Below are 18482 nucleotides of genomic sequence, written 5' to 3'. Positions count from 1 at the left end.
ATCATATGATTTCATTCATATGTGGAATTTAAGAAACACAACAGATGAACGTAGGGAAGGGAAACAAAAATAAGACAAAAAAAGAGAGGGAAACAAACCATAAGAGACTCTTAAATACAGAGAACAAACTGAGGGTTGCTGGCGAGGTGTTGGTGGAGGTGGCTGGGCTAAATGGGTGATGGGCATTAGGAAGGACACTTGTTGGGATGAGCACTGGGGGTTGCATGTAAGTGATGAATCACTAAATTCTATTCCTAAAATCATTATTCCACTATATGTTAACTAGCTTGGATTTAAATTTTTAAAAAAGTAGAGTGATCATTCTAAAGATCAAACATTATCCTGTTGCTATCTTCCTTAAAACCCTTAAATGTCTCCTCCAGATGATAGATCCATGTTAGATAGGATGGCCCTCTATTTAGGTAGGGCTGTCTAGGAAATGCATGCTAAAACTCTGAAATCCATGTCGCAAACTTCAGTAGGAAGGGCTGTCACATTTCCTGGCAAGTGTTCTCAGAAGCAGTACTTGCAAAGGGGAGAGGCAGCATTATTGGTGACAGAGTGGAGCTGTCTGTAATGGGCATGTAGCATATGCCTCCATTAATGCCTCAGGGAGCTCCAGATCTAGAATAACCTTTTAGAATTGTTTCAGATTAAAACAAGGGGCCAGGTTTTTCTGCTGCTAGCATGGAACCGTCATTGAGTGCACTCTGGGAGGGAATATCACCTTGTGAGATTCAACTTCCTTTGGCTGAGAGCAATTTCTGGAAAGGACACAATTGTGTGCCACCGGGATCCAACATTTTCGCCAGATGAGAGGATGAAGAGATGGCCCAGGACAGTGCACGTGGCACACACCTCCGTATACCCCCCACTTGTCAAGGACAATACCCAGTTAGGCCCCTCAACCCAGTGCAGTTATTAAGAGTTCCAATTGCATTCTTCTAAGTGTGCTGGATTTAACAAAACAAATTCTACAGTCCCTGTATTAACTTGCTAGGGCTGCCACACAAAATACCAGGCGAGGTGGCTTAAACAGCAGACATTTTTTTCTCACAGTCTCTAGTCTGAAGACTAGAAGTCCAAGATCAAGTGTTGATGAGTCTGGTTTCTCCTGAGGCCACTCTCCTTGGTCCACAGGTAACCTGTCTTCTCACTGTGTCCTCATATGGCCTCTCCTCTGTGCATGTGCTTCCCCGGGATCTCTGTGCCCAAGGTTCTACTTTTTTTTTTTTTTTTTTTAGGACACCAGTCATATTGGAATCGAACCCACCCTGATGGTTTCATTTTAGCTGAATCATCTCCTTAAAGGTGACTGAGGTCCTGGGACTTACGACTCCGGCACATGAACTTAGGGGAGAACAATTCAGCCTGCAGTAGTCACCTTAGTTTTAAGTAACCATGTCTTTCATGTCTTTTGCCCATGTTTGCCTGTTCAGTTTTCTCTCTTGCCATTTTTTTATTCACGTATCTTCTTTTTGAGTCAGAGACCTATTTTTAGTTTCCCCAGGATGCCATATACTCTCTGACTTTCAGCTGCAAACATGTTGCTCCCTGCACCGCAGGTATAAGCTGAGTGATCATTTCCTTTAGAAATGCTTACCTATCCCACTGCACCAAGGCTGGTTTCCTCTATTGTCGTGTCTTCTCCTAGAGTGCCAGTATACTGCTGTCCTAGCATGTATCGTATTGTGTCCTCTCCACAGACTTCTTGTCTGTAGCTTCCAATAACCTGAAGCTACATGAGAAGAAGCACAACGTGTGTTCGCAGTCATTTCCCCAGGGTAGGTCTCAGAACCTGGCACATCATAGATACTAGGTATATGAATAAAGGTGGATATAGATTTTGAGGGGCATTATTATTTTAAAAATGCATGTTTATTTAAAAGAAAAGAGGATAAATTCAGTTCAGAGATTTTAAGAAGACTATGACCTGGTGGTATGCCTCAATGTTCTCCACTTTCTACTTTGAACCTAGCCCATCTACATCTCCCTTCCAAACATCTCCCAGAGGTGCTGGGCAGGTGGGCAGAAGATACAGGGTTTCTGATTCCCAAGCCAGTTATGGGGCTCAGGATTCTCTCATTCATTGTACCTAGCAGTTGTACCTGAAGCCCAAAGATTTGACGATGAAAATGGTAATAATAAAAATAACATACAATTTAACTAAGAGGGCCTAGCATCTATAGAGAACAGTGACAACAACAACAAACCATTATTCATATTCTTCATGAAAACGTTTCTTCATGAGATAGGGCTGCTATGAGAAAAAGATGAACACTTGAACAGTGACACCAAATTTATAGCAAGACAAGTTAAGGATTTTCACACAGAAGAATAAGTGTGCACAGAAGCCACACAAAGAAGAAGGAATCCTCTGGAACTGATGAAGTTGATAAATGCCTTAGAAGAAAAGTCAGACATGTTTGAGCTATAAGATCCTAGAGCATCAAGTGGAGGGACTTAAAACCAAGAATAAAATATAAGGAAATGTAAAATATGTTGGGAGATTTAAAGATACTTGGGGAATATAGATAATTATGGGGGGAAATAAATTTATAAACAAATATTATATAAAGGATTTCCCTGAGAAAAAGAGCAGTCTAGACTTGAAGATAACTTTAGGGAGTAATGATGATAATTGTGATAAGCCCATCATTTGGATGTTTTGTCTCTTCCTTGCAAGCTAGAAGCCGTGGAAAGGTCTAGAGACTACTGAGATAAAGATGGCTGCCATTCAAGAATTTTCTTCCTGACCAAGATGCTCCCCTCTAAAGATTAACTAAAGCTCTTTGTGAGCGAGCATTGAGAGGCTATAAAACCCAGATAATCTGCTTGAAGTATTTTAAACAAATGTAAAGTTAAAAAAACATAGAGATTCAGAAAGATATAATTGGAAGAATGTTTTAGGATGTAGCAAACCCTGTGTGGACACACATGCCCACATACATGCACGTATGCCCACAAGTTAAAAGTTATTTAAATATGAAGAAGAGGGGCGCCTGGGTGGCTCAGTTGGTTAAGTGTCCGACTTCGGCTCAGGTCATGATCTCACGGTCTGTGAGTTCGAGCCCCGCATCGGGCTCTGTGCTGACAGCTCAGAGCCTGGAGCCCATTTCAGATTCTGTGTCTCCTTCTCTCTCTGCCCCTCCTCTGTTCATGCTGTGTCTCTCTCTGTCTCAAAAATAAATAAACATTAAAAAAAAATTAAAAAAAAATAAATATGAAGAAGAGACAGCATGACTCAGTGACCGAAAGCCAGATCCTACAGCTAGATGTCCTGAATTTAAATTCTTTCTGGCCAGCTGTGTTGACCTGAAGTATGTTAGAATGTCCATACCTCAGTTTCCTCATCTACAAATTAAATATAATAGTACTTACATTACTTATTCTTAATGTGATATTAATGAATTTAATATTTGTAAACTTCATAGAACATTGACTGTGTCGTAATAATTACCATGTGTGTTTATTAAGTAACTAAATGGATCACGAATGATAAGGAGACCTTAGTGAGTAACAATCATGTGTTATGTCACACAATTATACATGCAAACTGTGATCCAAAATTAAATTATCTCATGACAGTACATCCTGGGGAGAGGAACATGGAAGGTGATGTATTACATCTACATCAGATAGCGTAGTAGTGGTCAGTCAAGGTATTGATGTGTTCAAAGCCCTCCTTTTAGGGGTTAGGTAAATGAGTTGTAAGACAGGGCACAGAGAATGTTAGTGGGAAAGAGTTGCTGTTGTGTTTCACATGATGGTAGAGAGATGTTTCTTTCATTGAGGTAAAGGTAAAACAGCTGTTAATGGAACGGAAAATTTCAATAGAGCTTTCAAATAAACAAAGAAAAGTAAATGAATAGCCCCTTGGTAGAACCAGCAAAATTAGGAAAATGAGGCAAATAAATAAACATATAATTAATATAAGTTAAAGCAGAAAGAATAAAACCAGATATAACAATTGTTACATTATAAATGAGATGAATTCTTCTTTTAAGAGATAGACTGTCAAATTAGTTTAGAATAAGCAACATTTCTGTGCTATTAAAAAAAAAAAAAACCTCAGTTAATGGACAATAAGCATATTTTAAAAATGGAAAGTAAGTGTTTTTTTTCTTTTTAATGTTACAAATAAAGGCATGGAGAAATCAATACCAGACAAGAGAAAGGAGGAAAGGCAACATTATTTTCAGACAAGGTGAAATTTAAGATTATAAGTACAGGAGGTGAAGATTACATAGTAATTAAGGAGCAAATTTATTATGGTTATATAACATTTATAAAAATGAATGCATTAAAGAGCATGATAACTCTTTGATATGGAACAAATACCCAAATACTATAATTTGAAAAGGAAAGGGAAGCATAATATACATTCAGTGTTATTAAATTTTTCAAAATGACATTTTCAGAATCAGAGACATCAGTGAGAGTGCTTTCTGAAATTACCCATGGTGAAGAACTACGTGTTCCTTTTATCCTTTTATTATGGAGTGATGATTTATAAATTCAGGAAAAAATTGTTAGGAAATTAAAATAAGTGTTAATCATAGATACAATAGAACTAAACTTTCTCCATAAAATTGTTACAAAAAGTTTCTAAATACTAACTCTCTATTTCTTTATTTATCTCATCATGGATTTTTACGAACAGCCACACACCAGCCCTGGTTCGTGCATCATTCTTTGAGCAGCACTGATCTAGAGGACAGAGTGAGTGAAGCTCATAGAAGCTGTAGATGCCAACAGTCTTGATTTATCAGCTCTACAAAGAGGTCATTACATCTCTACACAAGGAAAACATATTTTGGCTTTTCATGGAATGTTTAGTCATGGCAACAAAGAATGTCTTAGGTTTAAACTGTAGAATTTCACAGGGTACTGTCCCTATACATACCATAATGAGGTCAGAAATAAATATAAACTCGGGGCACCTGGGTGGCTCAGTTGGTTAAGCATTAAGCGTCCTGCTTCGGCTCAGGTCATGATCTCATGGTTCGTGAGTTCGAGCCCTACTACGGGTTCTGTGCTGACAGCTCAGAGCCTGGCGCCTGCTTTGGATTCTCTGTCTCCCTCTCTCTCTGATCCTCCCCTACTCATGCTCTGTCTCTCTCTCTCTGTCTCAAAAATAAATAAACATTAAAAAAATTAAAAAAGAAAAAGAAATTTAAAAAAAGAAATAAATATAAACTGCCTGGACAGGGGGAAACACTCTCATATCACTTCCTAAAAGAATTTAAAACTGTAGCCAGTGTCTCAGGAAGGGAAATGTAAGAAAACAGTCTATGGGTCATAGCCAAAATTGAAGTCAGATGAAAATGATAGCTTTTCCAATGTTAAAATTAACAAAACAGAAGATAAATACATTAAAAAAAGACCTTAGAGCACATCTTAAAGAATGGTAAAAGTATTTAAGTGAACAAACAAGAAAGTTGGAGAAACGAATTAAAGACAAAAACTGAAAATTATAGAATTAAAAAATAATGATAAATGATAAATCGGCAAGATATTTTTAGAGAGATAAGCAAAAGGAACTATTCATGAATTTAAAATAAGGATAAAAGAAGAGAATAAAAAAATCCAAAAATAATAATGAGATACACAGTCTATTTTTTTAAAAAGTAGATAATATCCTAACAAAATTAAAATTAACACACTAACATAAGCATTGAAATGTGTAAACAGAACAAATGTCATTGGAGATTTTGAAAAAAAAAGTTATCATTTGAAAAAAATAACTAGAGTTTTAGTGACCATTCCATTTTTATTTAAACTCTTTCGGATTGTGTTGAAAGATGGTCCCTCTCAGACTCTCTCCTTTACAACTAAAATTCTCTGGACCTAATACAACAAACAAGCATAAAAAGCATCTGAGAAGTAGAAAGAAATCAGGCAGCTGGGGACCTTACAGGTTGAAGAATGATGGGTGGTAAGTGTCTGGGTTTCCTTACTGACTCCCAAATATCCAGAGAGGATATAGCAGAAGCTTCCAGTTTTTAACCACCAAGAGTCACAGAGTAAAACAGTTCCAAGAAAAGCCTATATCCCTGGACAAGGGAGGAAACTTTTGAGGGTAATACCCACCCTATTCCAGGGAAATACTAACAGGAAAAACATCCCTTCACCCCACCTCTCAATTACCTATGGTTTCAGTAGGGCCTCGTGGTAAGAGCAGTGAAAAGGGTAAAACCAAAATGTAATGCGGTATCATACTTGTAATGAATTATTTAAATCATTAAGCAATTATATTTAAAAATGGAAGAGGATAAATGGACCTACATAAAATTAAGTTTTGACACTTCCCTTGAAGTGGTAAAATGGTGCCAGTGACGATGTTTTTTATTATATGGAGACGCCTGAGACGGCCTGAAGTGAACTGTTTAAAGTGATCTCAAAAACACCATAAACCAAATCAAGGTGGAATCCTAAAAATGTTCAAATAATCCAAAAAAAAGGTTAGAGAGGGAGACAGCCAAACCATAAGACACTCTTAAAAACTGAGAATAGGGGCGCCTGGGTGGCTCAGTCGGTTAAGCGTCCGACTTCAGCTCAGGTCACGATCTCGCAGTCCGCGAGTTCGAGCCCCGTGTTGGGCTCTGGGCTGATGGCTCAGAGCCTGGAGCTTGCTTCCAATTCTGTGTCTCCCTCTCTCTCTGCCCCTCCCCCGTTCATGCTGTGTCTCTCTCTGTCTCAAAAATAAATAAAACGTTAAAAAAAATTAAAAAAAAAAACTGAGAATAAACTGAAGTTTGATGGGGGGTGGGAGAAAGGGAAGGGGGGGTGATGGGCATTGAGGAAGGCATCTGTTGGGGTGAGCACTGGGTGTTGTATGGAAACCAATTTGACAATAAATTTCATATTAAACAAAAAGGAAGTGGAAAGAGAAAAGCAAAGAAGAGAATGGAAAACATAGAAAATAATAATGAAATAATAATACAAAATGACATACTTAAGCTCTAGCATATCAATAAATAGCCTAAACATAAAATATCTAGGGGCATCTGGGTGGCTGAGTTGGTTAAGCATCCAGCTTCAGCTCAGTTCATGATCTTGGGGTTCATGGGTTTAAGCTCCACATCCAGCTCTGTGCTGACAGCTCAGAGCCTGGAGTCTGCTTCAGATTCTGTGTCTCCCTCTCTCTCTACCCCTCCACTCCTCGCTTGCTCTCTCTCTCTCTCTCTCTATCTCTCTCTCAAAAATAAATAAACATTACAAAAATTTAAAAAATATATATATCAAATCTTTATATGTATCAAATGACAGAGATTTGTAGCATGGGTTAAAAAAAGAGAGACAGAGAAAGAGACCCATCAGATTTCCACAACTTTCTCCTGTGTAACTGAAACTCTGTACCCTTTTAGCACCTCCCCATCCCGCTACCACCCTCCCTCCTGGTAACTACCATTCTACCCTCTGCTTCTATGAGCTTAACTTTTTAATTTTTTTTATTTAAAAACAAATTTAAGTTTATGTATTTTGAGAGAGACAGAAAGCAGGGTAGGTAGGGGCAGGGAGCGAGAATCCCAAGTAGGTTCCACACTGTCAGCACAGAGCCTGATGCAGGACTCAAACTCACAAACCTTGAGATCACAACCCTAGCTGAAGTCAAGAGTTGGACGCTTAATGGACTGAGCCACCCAGGTGCCCCAAGTGTGACTTTTTTAGACCCCACATGTGAGATCGAGCCAATGGACACCATGGTGATGAAACTTAATACCACTGTACTGTATACTTGAAATTTCCTGAGAGTAGATCTTAAGTGTCCTCACCATAAACACACAAAGAAGTAATATGATATAGGATATGATATAAGGTGATATTGTATTAATTAGCTTGACTGTAGTAATAATTTCACTGTGTATATACACCAAAACATCATCTTATACACCTTAGATATGTACAGTTTTTTAAAAAAAAAAATTAAATAAATGTAGGTTAAAAAAAACACTATATGGCAGTTGGAAGAAATTAAGTACACATACAACATAGGTAGTTTGAAAATAAAAGGATGAAAAAGTATATACACAATGCAAACATTAACCAAAAAAGCAAGAGTGGCCATGTTAATATTAGATAAAGTAGACTTCAAAGAAAGAAATATTGCTGGATAAAATGATGACAAATGATGAATATAGAAGACATAAGGATCCTAAATGTGTATTCATCCAATAAAAGATCTTCAAAATACATGATGCAGAAACTAATAGAGCTACAGTAGGGGAAATAGAAAATCCACAATCAGATTTGGTGGCTCCATATATCAATATTACTAGCGAAATAAAATCAGCAAGGACATAGAATAACTGAACAACACAGTCAACCGGCATACTCAACCTGACATATATAGGATATCCCACTTAACAACAGCGGGTATAAGACAGACTGTATCCTGGACCAAAAATTAACCTTAAAAAATTAAGACTTGAAATCATTCAGCATATGCCTTCTAGCCATAATGGAATCAAACTAGACATCAATAACGGAAAGATAACAGGAAAATCTCTAAAACCTTGGAAATTAAACAAGACCTATCAAAATAAGTTTATGGCCAAGGGTGCCTGGGTGGCTTAGTTGGTTAATCCCCAGGCTCTTGATTTTTTTTTTTAATTTTTTTTTTTAACGTTTATTTACTTGCTCTTGATTTTTTTATCTCACATTCGTCATTTAGGGCCCCATGCTGGGCTCCACACTGATAGTGCAGAGCCTGCTTAGGATTCTCTCTCCCTCTCTCTCTGCCCCTCCCCAACTCTCTCATGTGCGCACATGCCCATGCTCTCCTTCACTCTCAAAATAAATAAAATTTAACTTAGAAAAAATGAAGGAATGTACAAAGGAAAGTTTCTATATCAGTAAATTTAAAAAAAAACGTTAATATAAACTCAAAACAAGTAGCAGGAATGGAGACGATAAAGATAAAAGCAGAAATCAATGAAACTGAAACCAGAAAAACAACAAAGAAAATCACTAAAACAAAGTAGCTGGTCATAGTAAAAAGAAAAAGTCAATAAATCAATAAAATTGACAAACGTCCACAACGATAAAGCCAAGAATGAAGCAGGAGGGATCTCTGCACACCCGGTAGCCATTAATAAAGGAACGTGGCAAACAACACTTTCATAAATTTAACACTCAAAAGAAACAGACCAGTTCTTCAAAAGCCACATACTACCAAAGTCAACCAAGATAAAATGGACAGCCTGAATAGCCCCATAAATACTAAGAAAACTGAACCCAAAATGGTAAAAGTATTTCTAAATTTTAAGACACACATTTTTACATTTTAAAAGTGTTCTCAAAAACCCCTGTGCATGCAGTTACATCCTGCATACACCAGTTACATCCTGGATATTTTCCCCAGGGAAATGAGGACATATTCACACAAAAACCTGTAGATGAATGTGTATGGCAGCTTTATTCACAATAACTAAAAACTGGAAGCAAGCCAGATGTCTTTCAATAAGTGGATGGTTAAATTCATGATGGCGCTTTGATATCATGGAATACTATGAAACTATTACAAAGAAATATTTTTCCTTTTTTTTCTTATTATTTTATTCTTATTTTTTTTCTCATCAGGGTAAATTCACTCCTTAATCCTCATCAGCTATTTCACCTATCCACTAAACAACTCCAGTCTGGTAACCATCAATTTGTTCTTGGTCTTTCTCTGTTTGGTTTCTGTCCCTGTCCCTGTCTCTCTCTTTCTCTTTTTTTCCTCTGCTCATTTGTTTTGTTTCTTATAATCTATATGTGAGTGAGATGAAATGGTATTTGTCTTTCTTTGACCTATTTTGCTTAGTATTATACTCCCTGGTTCCATCCATCTTGTTGGAAATGGCAATATTTCATTCTTTTTATGGCTGAGTAATATTCCATTGTGTGTGTGTGTGTGTGTGTGTGTGTGTGTGTGTGTGTGTGTGTGTGTATGCATATATACATACATATACACCTTGGACACTTAGAATGCTTCCATAGTTTCCCAATTGTCAACAATGCTGCTATAAACATAGGGATGCATGAAACCCTTTAAATTAGTGCTTTTGTATTTTGTGGGTAAATACCCAATAGTTGGATTACTGGATTGTTCAGTAGTTCTATTTTTTAACTTTTTGAGGAACCTCTACACTATTCTCCAGTGTGGCTGCACCAGTTTGTTTTCTCACCAACAGTGCATGAGGATTCCTTTTTCTCCACATCCTCATCAATACTTGTTGTTTCTTGTGATTTTGACTTTAGCCATTCTGACAGGTGTGGTATCTCATTGTAGTTTTGATTTTCATTTTCCTGACGATGAGGGATGTTGAGCGACTTTTCATGTGTCTGTTGGCCATCTGCCATCTACATGTCCTGTTTGGAGAAATGTCTGTTCGTGTCTTCTGTCCATTTTTTAATTGGATTGTTTTTTGTGGTTTGAGTTGCATAAATTCTTTACATATTTTGGATACTAACCCTTTATCAGATATGTCATTTGCAAATATATTCTCCCGATTCGTAGGTTGCCTTTCAGTTTTGATCGTTTCCTTCGCAGTGCAGCAAGTTTTTATTTTGATGTAGTCCCCATAGTTCATTTTTTGCTTTTAGTTCCCTTGCCTCAGGAGACATATCTAGAAAAATGTTGCCAAGGCTGATGTCAGTGAAATTACTGCCTGTCCTCTCTTCTAGGATTTTTATGGTTTTAAGTCTCACATTTAGGTCTTTAATCCCTTTTGAGTCTATTTTTGTGTGTGGTGAAAGAAAGTGGTCCAGTTTCATTCTTTTGCAGGTTGCTGTTCAGTTTTCCCAACATTAGTTGTTAAAGAGACTTCTTCCCATTGTATATTCATTTCTCTTTTGTTGAAGATTAATTATCCCTATAATTGTGTGTTTATTTCTGGGTTTTCTGTTCTGTCCCATTGATCTATGTGTCTGTGGTTATGCCAATACCAAACTGTTTTAATTATTCCACTTTGTAATATAAATTGAAGTCTGGAATTGTGACACCTTCAGTTTTGTTTTTCTTTTTTTCAAGATTGCTTTGGCTATTCAAAACCTTTTGTGGTTCAATACAAATTTTGGGATTGTGTATTCTAGTACTGTGAGAAATGCTGTCTTTTTTGATGGGCATTGCATTAAATGTGTAGGTTGCTTTGGGTAAATATAGACATTTTAACAATATTTGTTCTTCCAGGGGTGCCTGGGTGGCTCAGTCAGTTAAGCATCTGATTTTGGCTCATGTTATGATCTCACCATTCGTGAGTTTGAGCTCCACATCGGGCTTTGTGCTGACAGCTCAGAGTCTGGAGCCTGCTTTGGATTCTGTGTCTCCCTTCTCTCTCTGCCCCTCCCCTGCTCACATTCTGTCTCTCTGTCTCTCAAAAATTAATAAATATTAATTTTTTTATAAAAGAAAACATTTGTTCTTCCAGCCCATGAGCATGGAATGTCTTTCCATTTCTTTAAGTCATCATGAATTTCTTTTATCAGTATTTTATAGTTTTCAGAATACAGGTCTTTAACTTCTGTGGTTAAGTTTATTCCTAGATATTTTATTATATTTGGTGTAATTGTAAATGGGCTTGTTTTCTTAATTTCACTTTCTGCTGCTTCATTATTAGTATATATAAATGTGACAGGTTACTGTACATTGATTTTGTATCCTGGGACTTTACTGAATTCATTTATCAGTTCTGGCAGTTTTTTTTTTTTTTTTTTTTTTTTTTTTTTTTTTTTTTTTTTTGATGGAGCCTTTAGGGTTTTCTATAAATAGTATCACATCATCTGCCAATAGAGTTCTACTCCTTCCTTACCAATTTGGATGGCTTTTGTTTCTTTACATTGTTTAATTGCTGTGGCTTTGACTTCCAGTGCTATGTTGAATAAAATTGGTAACAGTGGACTTTGTTGTATTGGTCCTGACCTTAGGGGAAAAACTCTCAGTTTTTTACCATCGGGGATGATGGTTGGTTATGGGGTTTTCATATAAGGCCTTTATTGTGTTGAGGTATGTTCCCTCTAGACCTACTTTGTTAAGGGATGGCGTACATTGTTGAATCAGTGGATGTTGTACTTTGTCGAATGCTTCTTCTGCATCTATTGAAATGGTCATATGGTTTTTATCCTTTCTCTTATTGATGTGACATATGAGATAGATTTCTTTGCAAATGTTGAACCACCTTTGCATCCCAGAAATAAATCCCATGTGATAATGGTGTATGATTTTTTCAATGTGTTGTTGGACTCAACTTGCTAATATTTTGTTGAGGATATTTGCATCTATGTTCATAAGATATTTGGGTCTGCAGTCCTCTTTTTTTTTTTTTTTTTTTTTTTTGGTGCCTTTATCTGGTTTGGGTATCAGGGTAATGCTGACCTCACAGGATGAATCTGGAAGTTTTCCTTCTTCTTCCATTTTTTTGGAATAGTTTGAAAATAACAGATATTAACTCGTCTTTAAGTGTTTGTGGGAATTTACGGGTGAAGCCCTCTGCTCCCGGGTTTTTGCTTTTTGGAAGTTATTTGATTACTGATTTAGTATCTTTTCTGATTATTGATCTGTTAAGGTTTTCTATTTCTTCCTGTTTCAGTTTTGGTAGTTTATACGTTTCAAGGAATTTATCCATTTCTTTCAGATTGTACAATTTTTTAGCATATAGCTTTTCACAGTAGTCTCCTACAGTTGTTTGTATTTCTGTGGTGTACTTCTCATTTATCATTTGTGATTTTATTTATTTGGGTCCTTTCTCTTTTCTTTTTGATAAGTATGGCCCAAGATTTGTTAATTTTAGTATTTTTTTCCAAAGAAGCAGGCTTGTTTTATTGATCTCTTCTAGTTTTTTTTTTTTTTAGCTTCTACATCATTTATTTGTTCTCTAATATTTATTACCTCCTTCCTTTTGATGGCTTTACACTTCATTTGTTGTTCTTTTTCTAGCTCTTTTAGATGTAAGGTTAGGCTATTTGACTTTTTTCTTGCTTCATTAGGTAGATCAGTATTGCTGTAAACTTTCCTCTTAGAACCACTTTTGCTACATCCCAAAGATTTTGGACAATTGTGTTTTCATTTCCATTTGTTCCTTATAATTTCTATTTCTTCCTTGATTTCTTGGTTGACCAATTCATTGTTTAGTCACATGTCATTTAACCTCGATATATTTGTGCTCTTTCCAGTTTTTTTCTTCTGGTTGATTTCTAGTTTCATAATGTTATGGTTAGTAAAGATGCATGGTATGACTTCAACTTTTGAATCAGTTGAAACTTGTTTTGTGCCCTAACATGTGACCTGTCCTGGAGGATGTTTCATATGAACTTCCAAAGAAAGTATATTCTGCTGTTTTAGGATGGAATATTCTGAATATGTCTGTTAAATCCATCAGGTCCAGTGTGTCATTCAAGGTCACTGTTACCTGGTTAAATTTTTGTTTGGAAGATCTATCCATTAATGTAAGTCAAATGTTAAAACCCCATATTATTGCTGTTGTATTACTATTGATTATTTCCTTTGTGTTTGTTATTAACCCTTTTGTGTATTTGGGTGCCTCTATGTTGGGTACATAAATATTTATAATTATTTTTCCTTTTGCTGGATTGTCCCCTTTATTATTATATAATGTCCTTCTTTGTATCTTGTCACAGTCTTTGTTTTAACATCTCTTTTTTCTGATAGAAGTATTGCTACCCTCTTCACCCTCTTCTTTCAATCTGCAAATGTGTTTCATTCTGAAATGAGTCTCTTATATGTAGCATATAGATGGATTTTGTCTTTTTATCCACTTTGTCAACCTATGTCTTTTGATTGGAGCATTTAGGCCATTTACATTCAAAGTAATTATTGATAGATATGTATTCATTTTCATCTTGTTATTTGTTTTGTGGTTGTTTTTATAGATTTGCTCTGATCCTTTCTTATCATGCTCTCTTTCATAGTTTGCTCATTTCCTTTAATGATATACTTGGATTCTTTTCTCTTTATTCTTTGCATATCTGTTATTCGTTTTTGATTTGTGGTTATGATTACATTTATATATAGCATCATCTGCATATAACAGTCTATATTTAGTTGGTGGTCATTTAAGTTTGAACTCATTCTTTAGTCCTGCCCTCTGCTACACACATTTTAGGTATATAGTGTCATACTTTGTATCCTTTTATTTTATTAATCCCTTCAATGATTTTTCTGAAATAGTTGTTTTTACTGATTTTTTAGTTTTTACTTTTTATACTCTCACTTATGATGTTTTCTTTATCATTTTTTGCAGGGTTATTTTAGTGGTCATGAACTCCTTTAGTCTTTGTTTGTTTGGAAAAAATCTGTATCTTTCCTTCTATTATGAATGATCACCTTGCTGGATAGAATACTCTTGGCTGCAGACTTTTTCCCTTTCAGCACATTGAATATATCATGCCACTCCCTTCCAGCCTGCAAAGTGTCTGCTGAAAAATCTGCTGATCATCTTATGGGGTTTACCCTTGTATGTAACTGTCTTTTTTTCTCTTGCTGCTTTATTTTTTTTTTTCTTCATCACTACTTTTTGCCATTTTAATTACTATGTGCCTTGGTTTGTACCTTCCTGGGTTAAATTTGTGGGAGGATCTTTGTGCCTCCTGGATCTAGATATCTATTTCCTTCACCAGATTATGGATGTTTTTAGCCATTATTTCTTCAAATAAATTTTCTGCCCCCTTTTTTTCCTCTCAGTTCTGAGATCCTTATAATGTGATCATTATGTATACTTGATGGAGTCACTGAGTTCCGTAAGACTGTTCTCAATTTGCATAATTTTTTTCCTCTCCTTTGCTGAGCTTGATTACTTTTCATTAATCTGTATTCCAGGTCATGAATTCATTCCTCTGCTTTATCTAGCTATTTACTCCATGAAGTGTGTTTTCAATTTCATTTACTATGTTCTTGATCTCTGATTGTTGTTTTTTTTTAAATCTGTGTTAAGGGTCTCAATGATATTCTCCACTCTTCTCAAGTCCAATGAATATCTTTATGATCATTACTTTAAATTCTCTTTCAAGCATAATACTTAAATCTGTTTTGCTTAGATCTATTGCTGTGGATTGGTCCTGGGTTTCTGTTTCTTTTTTCCATTTGGGGCATTTTTCTCCATCTCATTTTGTCTAACTCTTCATGTCTGTTTCTATGTGTTAGGAAAATCAGCTACTTCTCTTGCCCTTAAAAATAATAGCCTTATAAAGAAGATGTCGTATAGTGCCCTACAATAGAATGCCCTGTTTTCAAGGGCCTGATGCTTCAGGATGTGTCTCCTACGTGTGTTACATGTGCTTTGCTGTTGAGTCTTGGCCTTCCTTTCCTTCAGTCCAGTTGTCTTCAGAGGCACTCTTTGTCTGCTGTGGGCAGTGTTTGCTTCCCAGCAGAGATAGGGCCCATATGAGCAAGGTGTACAGGGGTCTGCTTATAAAATAAGACCTCCCCCTGCTGCTGCTGGATGAAGTCCCAGAGACACGCAGGTCAGAAAATATGGTGTTGGCAGGGTTTGCCTTGCTCCTCTGCAGTAGCGGGCCTGCTGTGCCAGAACTGAGACCACCATGACTGGGAAGGATGGATCCCTGAAGTGGGAGGCGGAGCGGCTTGGTGTAGGCAAGTCACATAAGGAGTATTGTGTAGGAACCAGCCGGTTCCTGAAGGTGGGTGTTGTTTATACTGGAGGGAGTGGGGGAGGGAAATAATGCTTGCAGCTCCTTTGTACCTGGAGGGGTCTCCTTATGATCTCTATCTCTCTGGGCCATGCTCTGAGTTGAACAAATTACTCTCCTCCCTTTTGCCCCAGCCATTTATCAAACTGCTGGTTCTATGATATATCTGCATGGGCTGTTTGTCATGATGTCTCTTTAAGGGTGGGAAGTCCACTTCCTAAAGCTTTCCAGGCTCTCCCAGAGGCCAGCCAGCTGATTTTTAAAATTCCAGGCTTCATAGGTGCCTGAGTGGTTCAGTCAATTAAGCATCTGACTCTAGATTTGGCTCAGGTCATGATCTTGCAATTCGTGAGTTTGAGCCCCATGTCAGTCTCCACGCTGGCCCTGTGGAGCTTGCTTGTGATTCATTCTCTCCCTTTCTCTCTCTCTCTCTCTCTCTCTCTCTCTCTCTCTCTCTGCCTCTCCCCAGTTTACCCTCTCTCTCTCCCTCAAAGTAAATAAACGTCAACAAAAATTTAAAACTTCCATGCTTTAAGTACATGGAATTTCAAAGGCACATGTTATAGACACTTGTTCTCTTCACCTTGGGGCTCCCTAGTGTGAAAGTCAGTTTTGCCCTTCTCTCCACCACTGACTCCCTCCCCACCATGGGATGGCCATGGTCCATTTTGCTTCCAGACTGCATCTTTCCCCTTCCTACCTTCTTCGACGTGGTCTCTTCTCTACCTTTAGTTATGGAGTTTGTTATGCCAGTCTTCAGATCATTTTCTGGGTTGTTTAGTGTAGGGTATGAGTGTTTTCTAGTTGTATTCATCTTAGGGTCCTCCTACTCTGAAACTTCCTCCAAAGAACTGTTGATTACAGAAGAACCTGTATCAGTCTCTAAAGAATTACGCCTTTGAACTAAAAAAGCCAAATCCCAAAGTTTCCATACTGTAGGGTTCTATTCATGGAACACTCTGGAAATAGCATTTTTGCTATGGAGAACAGATTGGTAGTTGCCAGGGGTTTTCAACAAGAGGTGGTGGTAGGAGGGACATGGGTATTGTTAGAAAAGGGCAACATGAGAGATGCTTGTGGTGACAGAAATGTTTTTCATCTCGCCTGTATCAACATCAGTACTCTGACTTGGACAATGTACTATAGTTTGGTAAGATGTTAACTTTGGGGAGAAAATGGGTGAAGAATACATGGGATCTTATTTCTTAAAACTGAATGTAAATCTACAGTCATTTCAAAACAAAATATTTAGTTAAAAAAACTAAGGACATGAGGCTTAGAAAAATTCTAGGAGTTGCCCAAAGCAACCCTTGTTTAAAATATCAAGATGTAACAGAAAAGATGTACACAAATTAAGAATCAACTAACCTTATGAAATTATTCATTTAACAATGAGATATAAATGTTAAATAGAGAGGAGCAGGTCACACAAAGGAAAAATACAAGATTGCTAAGGCATCTACAGGTCCAAGTAAACACCTGGCACTAAAACAATAAAATAGAACACGATGAATGAGAAAAAAATGAAAGCAGTAACAACTGAGGACAATTAAATACCTAAAAAACACTAATAAAACCTGTATCTATCCCTGAAATCTTCATCTCTTCTCCTCTGTATTAAAATTGCAGTCATCTAATTCCAAAAAAATAATTTTGAATGTCTACTTCAACCCTTGTATTAATCTATTGATACTTATAGAGATCAGAAGGCAGCTAAGTTCTTTCATGGGCTATCTAATCTATGAACAAATTATGATTCTGAAATACTGACAAATGCTTCTTCCAAGAGTAGCCACATTGTCCTTGGAATACAGCATTACAGCTTGTGATTGATGCTTAGAATGAAGGAATGGAGACCTGGTAAGAAGAAATAAGTTTATTGATGAAATCATTACACAACATCTTGGCATGTACCCATTTGCAATGGATAATCTGTAAATGCAAAGGCATGAATTGGTAATGATAAACTAAAAAGGTAAACTGAATGTATGTTAACTAGGAGGCCAGACTTCTCAGTGTTTTTAAGAAATAACCATACCTGGAATCAGGAAGGTTAGTGTCCATTCTGCCTTGCCTGCATGATCATGGATCCATTTTGCTCAGCCAAAAACATGGTTTGTAGACTCTTGTCCCTTCTGCCTCAGAGTTATTGTGAGAACACAATGGGAAAGCCTATTGAAAACATATGGAAAATTTAGAAAGCAACTTAATATCAATAAACTTCCTAATTGTTGTGTACTTTTTCTTAGGACTCTGAGAAACTTTCCATGTTTATCTGTGGATACATTTTAAAATATTTACATAATTATATTACATTTGGTGCAAGGAAAAAAATAGAGAAATTAGAGGAGGCAAGAAAAGCTAATATTTTTTTCTATTTGTTTTATGAAATTTACATTGTTCATTGGGTGCTGTTGGTGTGGATCATTTTGCTCTATCTGGTTACTTTGCTTATCCAAATCTTCATATTCTCTCTTTCTTTGTAATTAAAGGATGCTAAATATTCAATAAGTAATCCATAGCTGATAGATGGAATAATATAATTAAGGGCTTCTTAAAGAGATGGAGAATCTCTATTGAATGGTTTCTGGCATGACTCTACATTGTGATATTACCAGTTGATAATCTTGATAATACCAAATCTTACACAGCATATCTTGACAACAGTTCTGTATTTTGGAGCCTCCATTTACTAGTGCTTTTGGGTAAATTCTTCCTCTTCATGCTACGGTAAAACGTTGATGAATCTTTAATGTATCCCACATGTCACATTTATAGCACTACTCCTGGTTGGTTACTTCCACTCAAATAAACTAATTTAATCTTTAAAATAA

Source organism: Panthera leo, chromosome B1 (assembly GCF_018350215.1).
Source record: "Panthera leo isolate Ple1 chromosome B1, P.leo_Ple1_pat1.1, whole genome shotgun sequence".
NCBI classification, from domain to species: domain Eukaryota; kingdom Metazoa; phylum Chordata; class Mammalia; order Carnivora; family Felidae; genus Panthera; species Panthera leo.
Note: the sequence above shows the minus strand (reverse complement) of the source record.